Consider the following 15010-nt stretch of genomic DNA (forward strand, 5'->3'; position numbering starts at 1 on the left):
ACCTACAAAGAAAACTATCAGATTTTCAGTGAACTGATTATTTATTTATTTATTAAGATTTCTTATTTATTTATTCATTTGACAGACAGAGATCACAAGTAGGCAGAGAGGCAGGCAGAGAGAGAGGAGGAAGCAGGTTCCCCGCCGAGGAGAAAGCCCTATTCGGGGCTCGATCCCAGGACCCTGGGATCATGACCTGAGCTGAAGGCAGAGGCTTTAACCCACTGAGCCACCCAGGCACACCTGAACTGATTATTTAAAGCTAGTACATAATTATCCAGAGAGCAGAAAGAAACAATGCTCCCACAACTCACCTTGAGGGCAGTTTGATAAAGGAAAACTCTAGGCCAATCTTTGCCCTAATACAAACATCATAATGGAATATTTTTAGGCAAGTCACTACATTAAGAGGCTAAAAAATAAAAACCATATGATTGCCTGAAAAATGCAAAAAAAAAATCATTTGATACAACTTAAAATCACCCACAATAGCAGGAATTTTTACAAAACTAGGAATAAAGACAATTTTCCTAAGAAACCATTTCTACCAAACAATGTACTTGTACATATAATTGTGACTTGTTAAAAGTAGTCCCTTCAAAATAAAGGACGAGACAAATAATCCCACCACCAGGATATCTATCATAATCGTATTAATAAAGCCAACACAGAAAAACAAGAAAAAGATATAAAAAGGTATAAGAATTTGAAGAGGAAAATTTGTCACCATTTTATGATCATAATTGCTCTCATATTAAACCAATAAGAACAGATACTACACTTGATTCTTAGCCAAAGGCCAAAAGCAATGTATAATTGCCCTTATAAAAAACAAACCAAAACGACAGGTAAAAATCACTGGAATCGGGGCATCTGCGTCGCTCAGTGGGTAAGCCTCTGCCTTTGGCTCAGGTCATGATCTCAGGGTCCTGGGATCGAGCCCCGCGGCAGGCTCCCTGCTCCATGGGAAGTCTGTTATCTCTCTCCTACTCCCCCTGCCTGTGTTCCTTCCCTTGCTTTGTCTCCTTCTGTCAAATAAATAAAGTCTTTTAAAAAAATTATTAGAATCGATAAGAAATTAACAAGATAGTTAAATTTAAGATCAATGTATTAAAGTTGCATTTCTCTAGCATAGCAGCAAGCGACTAAGAAACTATTCTTTTTAAATGTAAGTTCAAAACATGTCTTCAATAATAGCAACAAAAATCATAATAAATACCCAGGAATACAGCTGGCAAAATACGTATGGAAACTTTATGGAGAAAATTAGAAAACTTCATTGAAATCCTTGAAAGATCTTTAAAAATGTAGAAATATGCTATATGTACTAATAGGAAAATTCAATAGGATTAAAATCAGATTCTATGCCCACCAAAATTTCATCAGAGCTTTCTGAGGAGCTTAACTAGCTGATTCTAAATTTTTGTGAATACACAAGGCCCCTCACTGGATCAGTCAGTAGAACATGAATGAGACTCTTGATCTCATCCTGGTGAGTTCAAGCCCCACATTGGGCATGGAATGTGTGTGTGTGTGTGTGTGTGTGTTTGTGTGTATAAAACGATGTCAAGATGTGACAAATAGTCATCATGCTCCTAAAAAAGAACGAGGTGGAAAAACTTGCTCAATCAGATATTGATTTATTATAAAACTAAAATAATTGAGGGGTGTCTGGGTGGCTCACTCAGTTAAGCCTCTGCCTTCGGCTCAGGTCATGATCCCAGGGTCATGGGCTTGAGCCTTGCATTGGGTTCCCTGCTCAGCAGGAAGTCTGCTTCTCCCTCTCCTTCTGCTCCTCCCCACTGCTTGTGCTCTCTCTCTTCTCTCTCTCAAATAAATAAGTAATCTTTTTAAAAAACTATAATAATTAAGATAGACCAACCAATGAAGCAAAATAGAAAGCCTAGAAGTATATAAATGCATTTTTTTTTGAAAACTGAAATAAGAAGAAATGGCATGATATCTCAGTTGAAAAAGTATGTTCTAGTCAGTAAATGGTGCTAGAACGTTTGGTTGTTGTTGGGAAGTATTTCTTCAGGAGAGTAGTGTTTCTGCACATCTCATGAGCAGAGACACCTAACTGCCTTTATTCCCAGTTGTCCTGTCAAGACTCTTTGTATAGCAAACAGCCTGGGAAGATAGAGACAGGGCCTCCCTCTAGAGCAAAGTGTAGGTTTGTTTATTGTTCGTCATAAAGTCAATGTCTCCGTCTAAGGCAAAGTCAGGCTGGCTCATTGCCCAGTATAAAAGATTCAGATTCCCTAGGGCTCAGGGTTCCTCTTCTGTAATACAACCCATTGCAAGGTTCACCCAGCCCTCTTCTCATGGCCCTCCAGGAATGCGGCAAAGGGAACCACCACTGGCAAGCAGCTTGCCTAGCCACGGATGATGATGAAGTCCTTTGTCTCTGACCAGGAGTCTCGTGTGCTCTGCTGGCATCCAGACACTGAGGCAAGCCAGCTTCTTAGTCTGCCAGTAGGATGAAGATCACCATGCTTCACTTGGAAAAAAAAAAAAAAGGAGGGGCACCTGGGTGGCTCAGTGGGTTAAAGCCTCAGCCTTCAGCTCAGGTCATGATCCCAGGGTCCTGGGATTGAGCCCCTTATCGGGCTCTCTGCTCAGCAGGAAGTCTGCTTCTCCCTCTCTCTGTGCCTGCCTCTCGGCCTACTTGTGATCTCTGTCTGTCAAGTAAATAAATAAAATCATTTTTAAAAAAATCAATTTCCTCAGTGGTTCTGTCTGTTAAGTGGCTCACTCTTGATTTCAGCTCAGGTTAAGATCTCAGGGTCCTGGGATCGGCCTCCTCATTCGGGTGGGCTTGGCGCTCAGCAGGAAGTCTGCTTCAGGATTCTCTCTCTCCCTCAACCCCTTCCTCCACTTACTCTGTCGCTAAAATAAGTTTTTTTAGAAAATCAATTTCCTAAAAGTAAAAAGAAAAAAGTAAAAACAAGCAAAATATATGTACAGGAATTTAACAGAAAAAGAAAACATGGGGGGGGCGCCTGGCTGGCTCAATCAGAAAAGCAGATGAATCTTGATCCTAGGTTGGGAGTTTGAGTCCCGCACTGGGTGTAGAGATGACTTAAAAATAAAATCTTTAAACACACACACACAAATGGCAAACAAATTATAAGATATTCAACTAGTAATCAACAAATGCAAATTAGGGCCACCTGGATGGCTCAGTCATTAAGTGTCTGCCTTGGGCTCAGATCATGATCCAAGGGTCCTGGGATCGAGTCTCACATCTGGCTCCCTGCTCAGTGGGGAGTCTGCTTCTTCCTCTCTCACTCCCCTTGCTTGTGTTTCCTCTCTCATTGTGTCTTTCTCTGTCAAGTAAAGAAATAAATAAGATGTTTTTTTTAAATGCAAATTAATTGCAAATGATAATACTCATTTTACTCTCATAAATTATAAGTCTGACAGTACTAAGCATTAGGATGGCTGTACAAAGTAGGGTTTCTAATACTATTGATGAGAGTAAAATGTGGTATAATCACTTTGAAAAACAACTTGGCATTGTCTTCCAAAATGGAACACTTGATTTTGGTTAGGCATTTTTTTTTTTTACATTTTTTTCTTTATTTTGTTTTTCAAATAGGTAATACCTTTATTTTTTTCCTTCTTTCTTTAGAGTAATCTCTATGCCCAATGTGGGGCTTGAACTAACAATCCAATCAAGAGTCATGTGCTCTACCAACTGAGCCAGCCAGGTGCTCCCAAACTGAATATTTGTATACACTAAATTCATTAATTCTATTCTTAGATATATATGCTGGAGAAATTATTGCACAGAAACACCGCAAAAAAATTCATCAATAGAGAATAAACTGTGGACTGTTTAAATTTTATATTTCAGTTAATTAATATTACTATAAGCATGGAAATGAATAAACCAAACTCATAAACCTCTACATAAATGATTTGATTAGATGATTAGATCTATAATGCTAAGTAGGAAAAAAACAAGTTACAGCTGATACACTATGACTCCATTTCTATAAATGGCAAAAACAAGCAAAACTAAACTATGTCTTGTTCAGAGATAAATGTCTGTATGGTAAAATTATAAAGATAGAAGCACAGGAATGATAAAACAAATCCCAAGATTGTGGTTACTGGGGTGCCTGACTGGCTCAGTTGGTTGAACATGCGACTCTTAATCTCAGGGTTGTGAGGTCAAGCCTCACACTGGATGTAGAGTTTACTTGCAGGGGAGGGGTGGGGAGGGGGAGGATGGAGAGCAGAAGCAGAGAGAGAGAAGGAAGATTTCCCCTTGTGGAGGTGAGGGTTGGAGCTGGCAGAAACCAGAGCTGGTGTTGCAGACTGGATTTCCTGGGAAGTCAACTGGGAGAGATAAGGGTAAAAGCAGCTAATCATCTGGGCTCTCCGGGTCAGCACCTGCGAAAGGGAGGCAGCAGGGTGGGCAGGAACAGGTGGGCTGGGAAGAGGGAGGCGTGCTCAAGGAGGCCTCCGCTGACCCTTGGGGAGCACAGATGCTGGGATGGCTTTCCAGGGTTGTCCTGCACTACATGAAGGGGCTGGGTCTCAAACCTCCGTCACTTTATGTAGGGGGTTGGCCCCCAGGGAAAAGGTGTGACCCTGGGCATGGTGGCTCTCTTCAGCTGAGGACAGTTTCCAGAGAGGGCAGAGGGCTGTGAGTTATCGGCCCACCCAGTCGTGGTGGGAATGAGGCCTGGTTCTGAAGGGGGCCATGGGGGCTCCTCACAGCATCTAGGAGAGACAAGCATCATTAGAATATGAGACTGGTTGGAGGAATGAATTTGGAAGACGAAGAGAGAGAGCTATTGATTTTTCACTCTGGAAAGGGATGCTGGTTCCTGAGCTAGGAAGAAGAGGAAGAAGAGGTTAGAGAGACGGAAATCCAAAATGATTACGAGAAGGGTGTTGAGGGGGTAGAGGCGGGACAGTGAGGTGGGTGGGCTGACATGGTAACAGCAGTGACAGCAGCATTTGGACAGCACCGTTCAGTTTACCAGAGCTTCCATGTCCATTCATGGCATTTGCCCTCACAACACCCCTGCGAGGTATTATTATGCCATTTAACAAATGAGCAGTCTGGGGCTCAGGCTAAATGATGTGCCCATAAGATCACAGAGGATTAGGCGCCTGGCTGGCTCAGTCCAAGGAGCGTGCAAATTGAACTCAGGGTCCTGAGTTCAAGTCCTACACTGGGTGCAGAGATTACTTAAAATAAATAAATTTTTTTTTTTTTAAAGATGACAGGGATGGGGCGCCTGGGTGGCTCAGTGGGTTAAGACCTCTGCCTTCAGCTCAAGTCATGATCTCAGGGTCCTGGTATCGAGCTCCGCATCTGGGCGCTCTGCTCATTGGGGAGACTGCTTCCCCCTCTCTCTCTGCCTGCCTCTCTGCCTACTTGTGATCTCTCTGTTAAATAAATGAATAAAATCTTTTTAAAAAAAAATCACAGGGACGCCCAGGTGGCTCAGTCCTTAAGCATCTGCCTTCAGCTCAGGTCATGATCCCAAGGTCCTAGAATGGAGCCCCCCCCATCGAGCTCCCTGCTTAGCAGACTGTCTGCTTCTCCCTCTCCCTCTTCCCTCCCCCTCTGCACTCTCTCTGTGTCAAATAAATACATAAAATCTTTTTTAAAAAAGCAGTTCTCAAGGGGTGCCTGGGTGGCTCAGTGGGTTAATGCCTCTGCCTTCAGCTCAGGTCACGATCCCGGGGTCTTGGGATCGAGCCCCGCATCGGGGATCTATTTCATGATCTCAACCACAAGTCAATGGGCCCCGGGGTTCAGATAGCAGAAGAACCAACCTGTGGCTCAATCGGAGTTTCCATAATTGCTTAAATACTGGCCTTTCCTCTGCTATGAACTGAAAGGAACTTTACCTCGGGACTGAATTGGCGACTTTATTTGCAATTATGGACTAAAGGCTGATTCCTGGCCAAGCCGAGATGGTGAACTGAAAGGATCCTGGAAGCACGTGGATGCGGTCCTATTTTCCTGACCGCATCCCAAGTCAAACATTTACTTGAAATTTTAACTGCCTCCAAGGCAGGAATTTCTAAAATTTTAGAAGCAGCTTCCCTATCGATGCTTTTGCACTTTTCAGGTCTTTTGACTTTAAAAAGCTTGTGATTCTTTGCTAGGTGATTAAAGCCCATTTGGAATTAAATACAGTTGCCTTAATCATGTCAAAAATGATAAAGTTGCTTCTTAGAGCGAAGTTTGCTGTTGGATTTTTAAAAATTGATTTCTACTGCCATCTAGTGGTATATTTCATTGCAAGTTTCAACACCTTAAAGTGCATTTCTGTCAGTCCAGTGGGTTACCCTTAAAAACATTGTAGAATCAAGGGTTTATGCTTGCAGATATAGAGAGAACTTGTCCTCTGTAAGTATAAAAGTCCTATCATATACCTTATAGATTAACAAAAAAATTTTAACATAAATATAGGAAGGAGCTCCCAACAGAGATCCTCTTAAACCAGAGGCTCCTAGCATTAACTTTTTTTTTTTACTTTTATCTTTAATTTTTACCATAATTATCCCATATAAGCTGTTTCTTTCTCCTAGATAAATAAATATAATTCTGGCTGATTAATTTAATGGTCACTCCACTTGGAAAGGCAGAACTGTATAAAGACTGAACTCACAAGAAGGAACACAATGCTGTGTAGGCTCAAATCCTAGCTCAGAACTTGCAATCTGGGTGCCCTTGGACTAGTTATGAGACAGCTGCATGCCTCAGTTTCATAATCTGTAAAACAGGAATATCATAAAATCTACCTCAGAGAGTAGTATAAAAGACACTACACTCAGCCCAGAAACTAGCACGAAGTAAGGGCTCAGTGCAAACACAAGTTTCCATACATCCATAGATCACTGGGAGCTTAATTTGCATAGCCCCTCAGGATGCCAGGATAACAGAAGAGCCCCTGTTGTATTCCATTTGCAAATAGATCGTTAAAAACAACAGGACCCATGGTCAGGTCTCTGGATACTAGAATCACCATATGATCCAGCAATTCTAGATAAATACCTACAAGAGTTGAAAACAGAGACTCAAACAAGTATTTATATTCTGAAACTCACCACAGTATTATTCACAATAGCTAAAAGGAGAGAACAACCCAGAAGTCGATCAGCAGATGAATGGATAAATAAAGTGAGATTTATACATACAATGGAATATTATTCAGCCTTTAAAAAGAATGAAATTCTAATATGTGCTAACCACATATGTCGATGAACCTTGGAAACATTGTGGTAAGTGAAATATGTCAGACACAAAAGAGTAAAGGTCTGTTTCCACCATATATGAAGTACCTGAAATATGCAAATTCACAGAGACACAAAGTAGCATAATGATTACCAAGGGCTGGAGGATTGAGGAATGGGGAGTTACTGTTTAAGGAATAGAGTTTTGATTTGGAATGATGAGAAAGTTCTGGATCGGAAGTAGTGGTGACAGTTGCCCAACAATGTGAATGTGTTGAATGCCCCTGAAACTGTACACTTAACAATGCTTAACAATGGTGAAAATGGTAGCTTGTATGTTATATATATTTTATGAACAAAATAGGCAGGGCCAGAGACCCAGCCACACAGTCCTCCTCTTCAGTCTTTAACCTCATTACATACACTTGATCTTAGCCAAAAGGCCGAGAAGCGACAGCACAGGGATCCTAGGGGCAGGCACCAGCACCTCAAAGGAGGTCCCACAGCCTTCTGACTCCACCCCTCTGTACACACGCGCACTCGGGGGCATGCACGCACACACATGCACTCACGCATGCACACACACACAGGCACACACACACAGGTATCTTCTGACCCTTGGAATGAGGACAAACAGGTAGCCTTCCAGAATCCTGGAAAGTCCCAGGAGCTTGTGTGACAGACTTTAACCTGGGTCCTTCTCTTCCCCTGATGCTATCCTGGCCTAGGAAACCGGAGTTGTGCTTTTTTTTTTTTTTTTTTTTTTTTAAGATTTATCTATTTGTGGGGCGCCTGGGTGGCTCAGTGGATTAAGGCCTCTGCCTTTGGCTCAGGTCATGATCTCAGGGTCATGGGATCGAGCCCCACGTCAGGCTCTCTGCTCAGCATGGAGCCTGCTTCCTCCTCTCTCCGCCTGCCTCTCTGCCTACTTGTGATCTCTGTGTGTCAAATAAATAAATAAAATCTTAAAAAAATAAAAAAGATTTATTCATTTGTTTGAGAGAGAGAGAGAGACTGTGAGCAGGGGGACCGGCAGAGGGAGAGAATCTCAAGAAGACTCCCCACCCACTGTGAGACCCTAACAGGGGCTCTACAGCAGGACCCATGAGATCATGACCGGGGCCCTTATAGTTTTAAAAATACAAAAGCAGGAGTGCCTGAGTGGCTCAATCGGTTAAGTGTCTGCCTTTGGCTCAGGTCCTGATCCCAGAATCCTGGGATTGAGTCCCCCATCAGGCCCCCCATCGGGCTCCCTGCTTAGCGGGAAGTCTGCTTCTCCCTCTCCCGCATGCCACCCCTTTCCCCTCTTGTGCCTGTGCTCGCGCTCTCTCTCTCTCTCTCTCTCTCTCTCTCTGAAATAACTGAATAAAATCTTCTTTTTAAAAAGTACAAAAGTAAAAGTACAAAAGTACAAAAGTAGGGGCACCTGGTTGGCTTAGTCAATTAAACAACTGACTCTTGATCTCAGCCCAGTCTCAATCTCAGGGTCATTGGGCTCGATGCTACGTTTAGAGCCTATAAAATAAAAAATAAAATAGAAGTACAAAAATACCCCCCAAAAGTGTGCATGATTCTAATTTTCATTTGTAGGCAAAGAGTAAATATGGACAACCTCGATACCTATTGATTAATGCTGAGAAACAGCGTAAGTGAACCAGTGAAGCAAAAGATAAGCCAGATCCAGAAACAGCTGCGGCGCTTTCCCCGCAGCGAGGGCCGGACATGCAGGAGACAGCTCGCAGACGGAGAGCTAAAAACCTGCTCTTCTACGCTTCATACCAGAGTAAGTAACTGCGTGTGCGAAAGGAGCTGGGGATAAACAAAACCAAAAAGGCTCTTGCCCCAAACCCTACCAAGAGACAATCTGCTTGGAAAAACAGTTCTGGCCCAGCATTTTATGACAAGGTACCCATTTTTTCAGTGTATCATCCAGAAGGTACTGGTTGTCTATTTTCAGCGTATTGCGAGGATCATATCTATCTATTGCCGTGTAACAAGTTACCCCAAGACTCGGTGACTTCAAACAACAATCATTATATGTCACATTCTCTGGGTCAGGAATTCAAACAAGGGCACAGCGGGGATGGCTAATCTCAGCTCCCCGATGTGTGCAAGCTTGCAGGCGGGAGGCTGAGCTCACCCGAAGCCTTGGTTCCACCCCTCTCTGGGCAAATAGCACCACCTCCCTGAGCCTCAGGCTTCTCACGAGCTAAAATGGAGATAACACTTAACTCTCAAGTTACCTAAGGATCGAAGGATAACAGAACAGAGAATGTCCCTTTTTGCAATATTATAAAGCTAGAGTTAAGAATTCCCTCAGACTGGAACGCTTGCGTGGCTCAGTCAGTTAAGCATCTGACTCTTGGTTTTTGCTCAGATCGTGCTCTCAAGGTCGTGGGATTGAGCCCGCTGTCAGGCTCTGCGCTGGGCGTGGGGAATGCTTGAGTCTTGCTTCCCCCTCCCTCTGCCCCTCCCCCTGCCACTTGCACACAGACACACACACTCTCTCGCACTCTCTCTCTCTGTAAGGAAAAAAAAAAAAGAATTCCCTCAGAACAAGGAATTCTTTGGCAGTAGTAATAAGTGATAATTGCACATCCAGCATTATAACAATAATAGTCATAATAACAACAACAATATTAATAATATCTTATTTCACACCAGGCTTCATGCTGAGCACTAAAATTTCAGGTACAAACCTCTTGTACTATTCAGCTATATTTTTATTCTTTCTATAATATGTTAGAAAGAGTGTGGCATTAAGAGCAGCACATTATTTATGCTTAAGTTCTGTTTTATAAGGGCACCTGGCTGGCTCAGTCAGTAGAGCATGCAACATGTGATCTTGAATCAGGAGTTTGAGCCCCACTGAATGTAGAGTTTACTTTAAAAAATAAATAGGGCCACCTGGATGGCTCAGTCAGTTGAATGTCCAACTCTCGGTTTCTGCTCGGGTCATGATCTCCTTGGTTGTGGGATGGAGCCCCACATCGGACTCTCTGCTCAGTGGGAAGTTGGCTTAAGGATGCTCTCCCTCAGCCCTGCCCCCAACAACTCACACACTCTAGCGTGCTCTCTCTCTCTCCTGCTCTCTTTGAAATAAGTAAATAAATAAATAAAGCTTTAAAATAAAAATTTGTTTTATAGAAATAATATTTTTTGAAGATTTTATTTATTTGAGAGCCAGAACAAGCAGGGGGAGGGGCAAAGGGAGAGGGAGAAGGAGGCTCTGCTCTGAGCAGGAGCCCGAGAGATGTGGGGACTCTGGGATCATGACCTGACTCAAAAGCAGATGCTTAACCGACTGAGCCACCCAGGTGCCCCTAGAAATTATACTTTAAAAAACCCTATACGCTGGGTGCCTGAGTGGCTCGGTCAGTTAAGTGTCTGCCTTTGGCTCAGGTCATGATCCGAGGGCTCTAGGATCGAGCCCCACATCAGGCTCCCTGCTCAGTGGGGAACCTGCTTCTCCCTCTCCCACTTCCCCCTGCTTGTGTTCCCTCTGTCGCTGTCTCTCCCTCTGTCAAATAAATAAATAAAATCTTAAAAAAGGAAAAAAAACACACCCTATATGTTTTATGTGTAAGAAAGTAGTTAAATAAATCACAAAAAGTATTTCAGTTGGTTCATACACACACACACACACACATACACACACACACACAATCATTTAGTAACCCATATATGTGTGTTTGTGTGTGTGTGTATTTTTTTTTTAAAGTAGGCTCCACAATCAAGCCAGGGCTTGAACTCAGGACCCTGAGACCTAGAGTCACACACTCTATCAAGTAAGCCAGCCAAGTGCACCTATTCAGTAACCCACAAACAAGTATTTATGGGGTACCCATTAAACCCAAGATATTGCCCTAGGTACGGCAAGGTATGAAAAATAGTCTAATGAATTGTCTTTGTCTTCAAGGAATTTATAGACTTCTTAAGCAAAAAAACATGAAAACCTAAAGTTGCAAGGAAGGAAATAACTAAATAACACAGCAAACCAGATTGGCTTTGAAGGTATCTGGACCTTAATCTCAGATTTCTATTTTCTAGCTTTGTGGATTTAGGAATTTTTTTTAATATTTTATTTATTTATTTGACAGAGCTAGAGATCACAAGTAGGCAGAGAGACAAGCAGAGAGAGGAGGAAGCAGGCTCCCCATGGAGCAGAGAGCCTGATGCGGGGCTCAATCCCAAGACCCTAGGATCATGACCTGAGCCGAAAGCAGAGGCTTTAACCCACTGAGCCACCCAGGCACCCCTGTGGATTTAGGATTTAGGCAAAATTACTTACCTGTCTGCCTCAATTCCCTTGTCTGTAAAATTGGGCTAATAAGGTATTTGTTACTAAGATATCTCACAGGGTTGTTGTAAGGACCAAAATATATATGTATATACTTATATAATGTACACACACATATATATATACAAGGTCTGATATAGAAGGGATGCTCCATTTCTAAATATAGGTTACAGGCTACTAAGAAGAAAGAAATAGGAGCGCCTGGGTGGCTCAGTCAGTGGAGCGTCTGCCTTTGGCTCAGGTCATGATCTTAGGGTCCTAGGGTCAAGTCCACATTGGGTGCCATGCTCAGCGGGGAGCCTGCTTCCTCCCCTCCGCCTGCTGCTCCCCCTACTTGTGTTCTCTCTCACTATCAAGTAAATAAGTAAAATCTTAAAAAAAAAAAAAAAAAAAAGAAGAAGAAGAAGAAAGCAAGAAACCAGGCTGGAATATGAAATGTGCTGGAAGATACAAAGAAAGTGGTTTTTGATCTGGCCTTAAAACCAAGCCAGCTTTAAACTATCTGGAAGGAAATGGGCCTGGATAGCCCAGCTGGAGGAGCGTGCAGCCCTTGATCTTGGGACAGTGAGTTCAAACCCTGCACTGGGTGCAGAGATCACAAAAATTAATAAATAAATAAATAAATAAATAAATAAACTTTTACAAATAAAATTCACGATCTGGGAGGAGAAGGGAAGGGTGAGGTAGGAGAACCCAGCGTGTTCTGAGCATTTGCAGGAGTTAGAAGGATAGCTCTGACGTCAGCCTGCCACCAATAACAATTCCACTCCCTGTAATAAGGAATCATAGAACAGATCCGAATAATGGCTGACCCCGTGTCATTGATCAGCCCACTTAGTCCTCACAACAATGCTATGAAGTAGTAATGGTACCAACCCATTCTCCAGAGGAAAAAAAACTGAGGCTCAGGGTTTAAATAATGTGCCCAAGGTCTTGTGGTTACTGAGCAGGAGAGCTGGGCCCGATCCTCTCTCCTCCCCCGCAAACCTCAGTCTCACTCCAGACCCTGGGCTCTTAACTGCTGTGTTAAGCTTTTCACTGGTTAATCAGTGACCCATTGTTCACTCTCCTTAACATTTTCCCACAGCCTAGACAAATCCCAAGACTACCGAACAGAAATCTCTTAGGGAAGGTAATTTTAAAGTAGCTCAAGTTAATATTAAGCCAACAAAACTTTATCTGAATATGTCCCAAAGTAATGACTCTAAATTTTCAGGGGTCAGGGACCCCTTTGAAAATCTTACAGCAATTAAGTTCCCTCTTCCTAGAAATGTGTACATATATACACATATATAAAGTGTGCATAGAATTTCAGGGATTTCCCAAAGCCCAGGGAGGAACCCTAAGTTAACACCTCTTTTTTTTTTTTTTTTAAAGATTTTATCCATTATTTGACAGAGAGACAGCAGGCGAGGGAACACAAGCAGAGGGAGTAGGAGAGGGCGAAGTAGGCTTCCGTTAATAGAGGTAATCAAGGGTTCCGGGGCAGGAAGCAGCTCTTGCCTACATACATATTCAAACCACAGACTTTCTCTTCAACCACATACATTTCATTGAACAAGGGATCTGAGTTCTTGGCAAGCCTCCCGGTGTGGGGCTGCTGACATTTCTGTTCTGCGACTGGAAAGGGAGCAGGCCAAGGGTCGAGCCTTCTAGAGGAAGCCTGTGTGGCCAGATGGTGTTGCTCCTGCCCCACATACCCGCCAGGTACCACTGGCAGCTGGAGTGGGGAGAAGCCACTTCTAGCCAAGGGACCAAGGAAAAGCCAGAATCAACCCATCTCCAGGTGCGTCCTTGAACAGTGCAGCCCCAGGTGGCTGCGGCCAAGTCAAAAGCATGATACATTGTTTCTCCCCACCAGCTCTGCGTTAAGCAGTAATGTCTTTCTCCTCGCTAATTTTCTTTTGTGCAATGAACAAAACACAGACAATGTGGTATAACATTAAAGAATGAGCTTAGGGGACAGATGTAGGTTCACATCCTAGCTTTACCACTTAAGGCTACTTCCTTAATACCTCTGAACCTCTGGTTTCTAGCCTAGAAAAGGTTGACACTCAAATTTATAGTCCAAAATTATTCAGAGGACAAATAATAATATGATAAATTCCAGGCACCTAATAAGCACTCAATAAGCAGCTGCAACCGGACCTCATGGGTTTCTGGCTATCAAATTTCCACTGAGATTAGTAGTCCCCTTTGATGGGTGTTTTTAAGTCCTTGAGAATCAAGAGCTATTGTAATCTTCAGGAAATAGAAATGATCCATCAATCCTAAACCCTATCGGTCAGAAGCCATAACTGCTTCCTTTGATTTCTCACCATTCCCGGCACAGAGCTGGGTGACAATTAAATGCTGCCAAGTACACGTGGGCCAGAGGTTACTCTCAGAGAGCAAGGATCACCTTAGGAAATTAACAAGAGAGCAGACTTCCTGTTCACTGTCAGAAGCCAGGATCAATGCTAAATCATGAGTACACTGAAGAGTGCTCTGGGCAGGAGAGGTCTGGTCCTCTGAGGTTGTCTTCAATCCTTTGGTTCCCTGAAAGGAGCTAGCTGCAAAGCACCTTGGAGGAGCTCTTCATCTCTTAACTTGGAGGTAAAGCAAAGGCCTTGGAGAAATCAGCTGGATTTATTTATATCCTGTATCCTTAAAGCAAACAAACAAGAATTTGAGGGGCACCTGGATGGCTCAGTCAGAAGAGCATGAGACTTTTTTTTTCTTTTTTTTAATTTAATTTAATTTAATTTAATTTAATTTCAGTGTTCCAGAATTCATTGTTTATGCACCACACCCAGTGCGCCACGCAATACATGCCCTCATAATACCCATCACCAGGCTGGAGGAACCCTCAGTTGTTTCTCAGAGTCCACAGTCTCTCATGGTTTGTCTCCCCCTCCCATTTCCCCCAACTCACTTCTCCTCTCCTTCTCCCAATGTCCTCCGTGTTACTCCTTAGAGCATGAAACTTTTGATCTCAGGGTCATAAGTTCCAGCCCCACACTGGGGATAGAGATTATTAATAATAATAAAAATAATAAACTTAAAAAAAATTGAAGAGCGTTTACAGCAAAAGAGACAATAGACTTGAGAAAATAGAACCCAGGATTAAAGAAAAGGAGAAGCAGATGTAATGCCACTAAAAAATATCACAGTTACAAATTTGACTCTATGCTTTTTTTTTTTTAAGATTTTATTTATTTATTTGACAGAGATCACAAGTAGGCAGAGAGGCAAGCAGAGAGAGAGGGAAGAGGAAGCAGGCTCCCCACTGAGCAGAAAGCCGGATGGGAGGCCCGATGCCAGGACCCTGAGATCATGACCTGAGCCAAAGGCAGGTCATGAGCCACCCATTAACCCACTGAGCCACCCAGGCGCCCCTGACTCTATGCTTCTTGAATAAAAAGGGAGACAGTAAGTTTCCTGGCTCTCACCAGAAAAAAAACTAAATGCCGGGATGCCTGGCTGACTTGATCGGAAGAGCATATGGCTCTTGCTATCAGG

General features: G+C 43.0%; 1 pseudogene; it reads right to left on the minus strand.

Moving 5' to 3' along the window:
* Positions 1–691: 691 nt before the first annotated feature.
* LOC116569790 lies at positions 692–810 on the minus strand (annotated as a pseudogene).
* Positions 811–15010: the final 14200 nt, after the last annotated feature.

Source organism: Mustela erminea, chromosome 11 (genome assembly GCF_009829155.1).
Source record: "Mustela erminea isolate mMusErm1 chromosome 11, mMusErm1.Pri, whole genome shotgun sequence".
Taxonomy (NCBI): domain Eukaryota; kingdom Metazoa; phylum Chordata; class Mammalia; order Carnivora; family Mustelidae; genus Mustela; species Mustela erminea.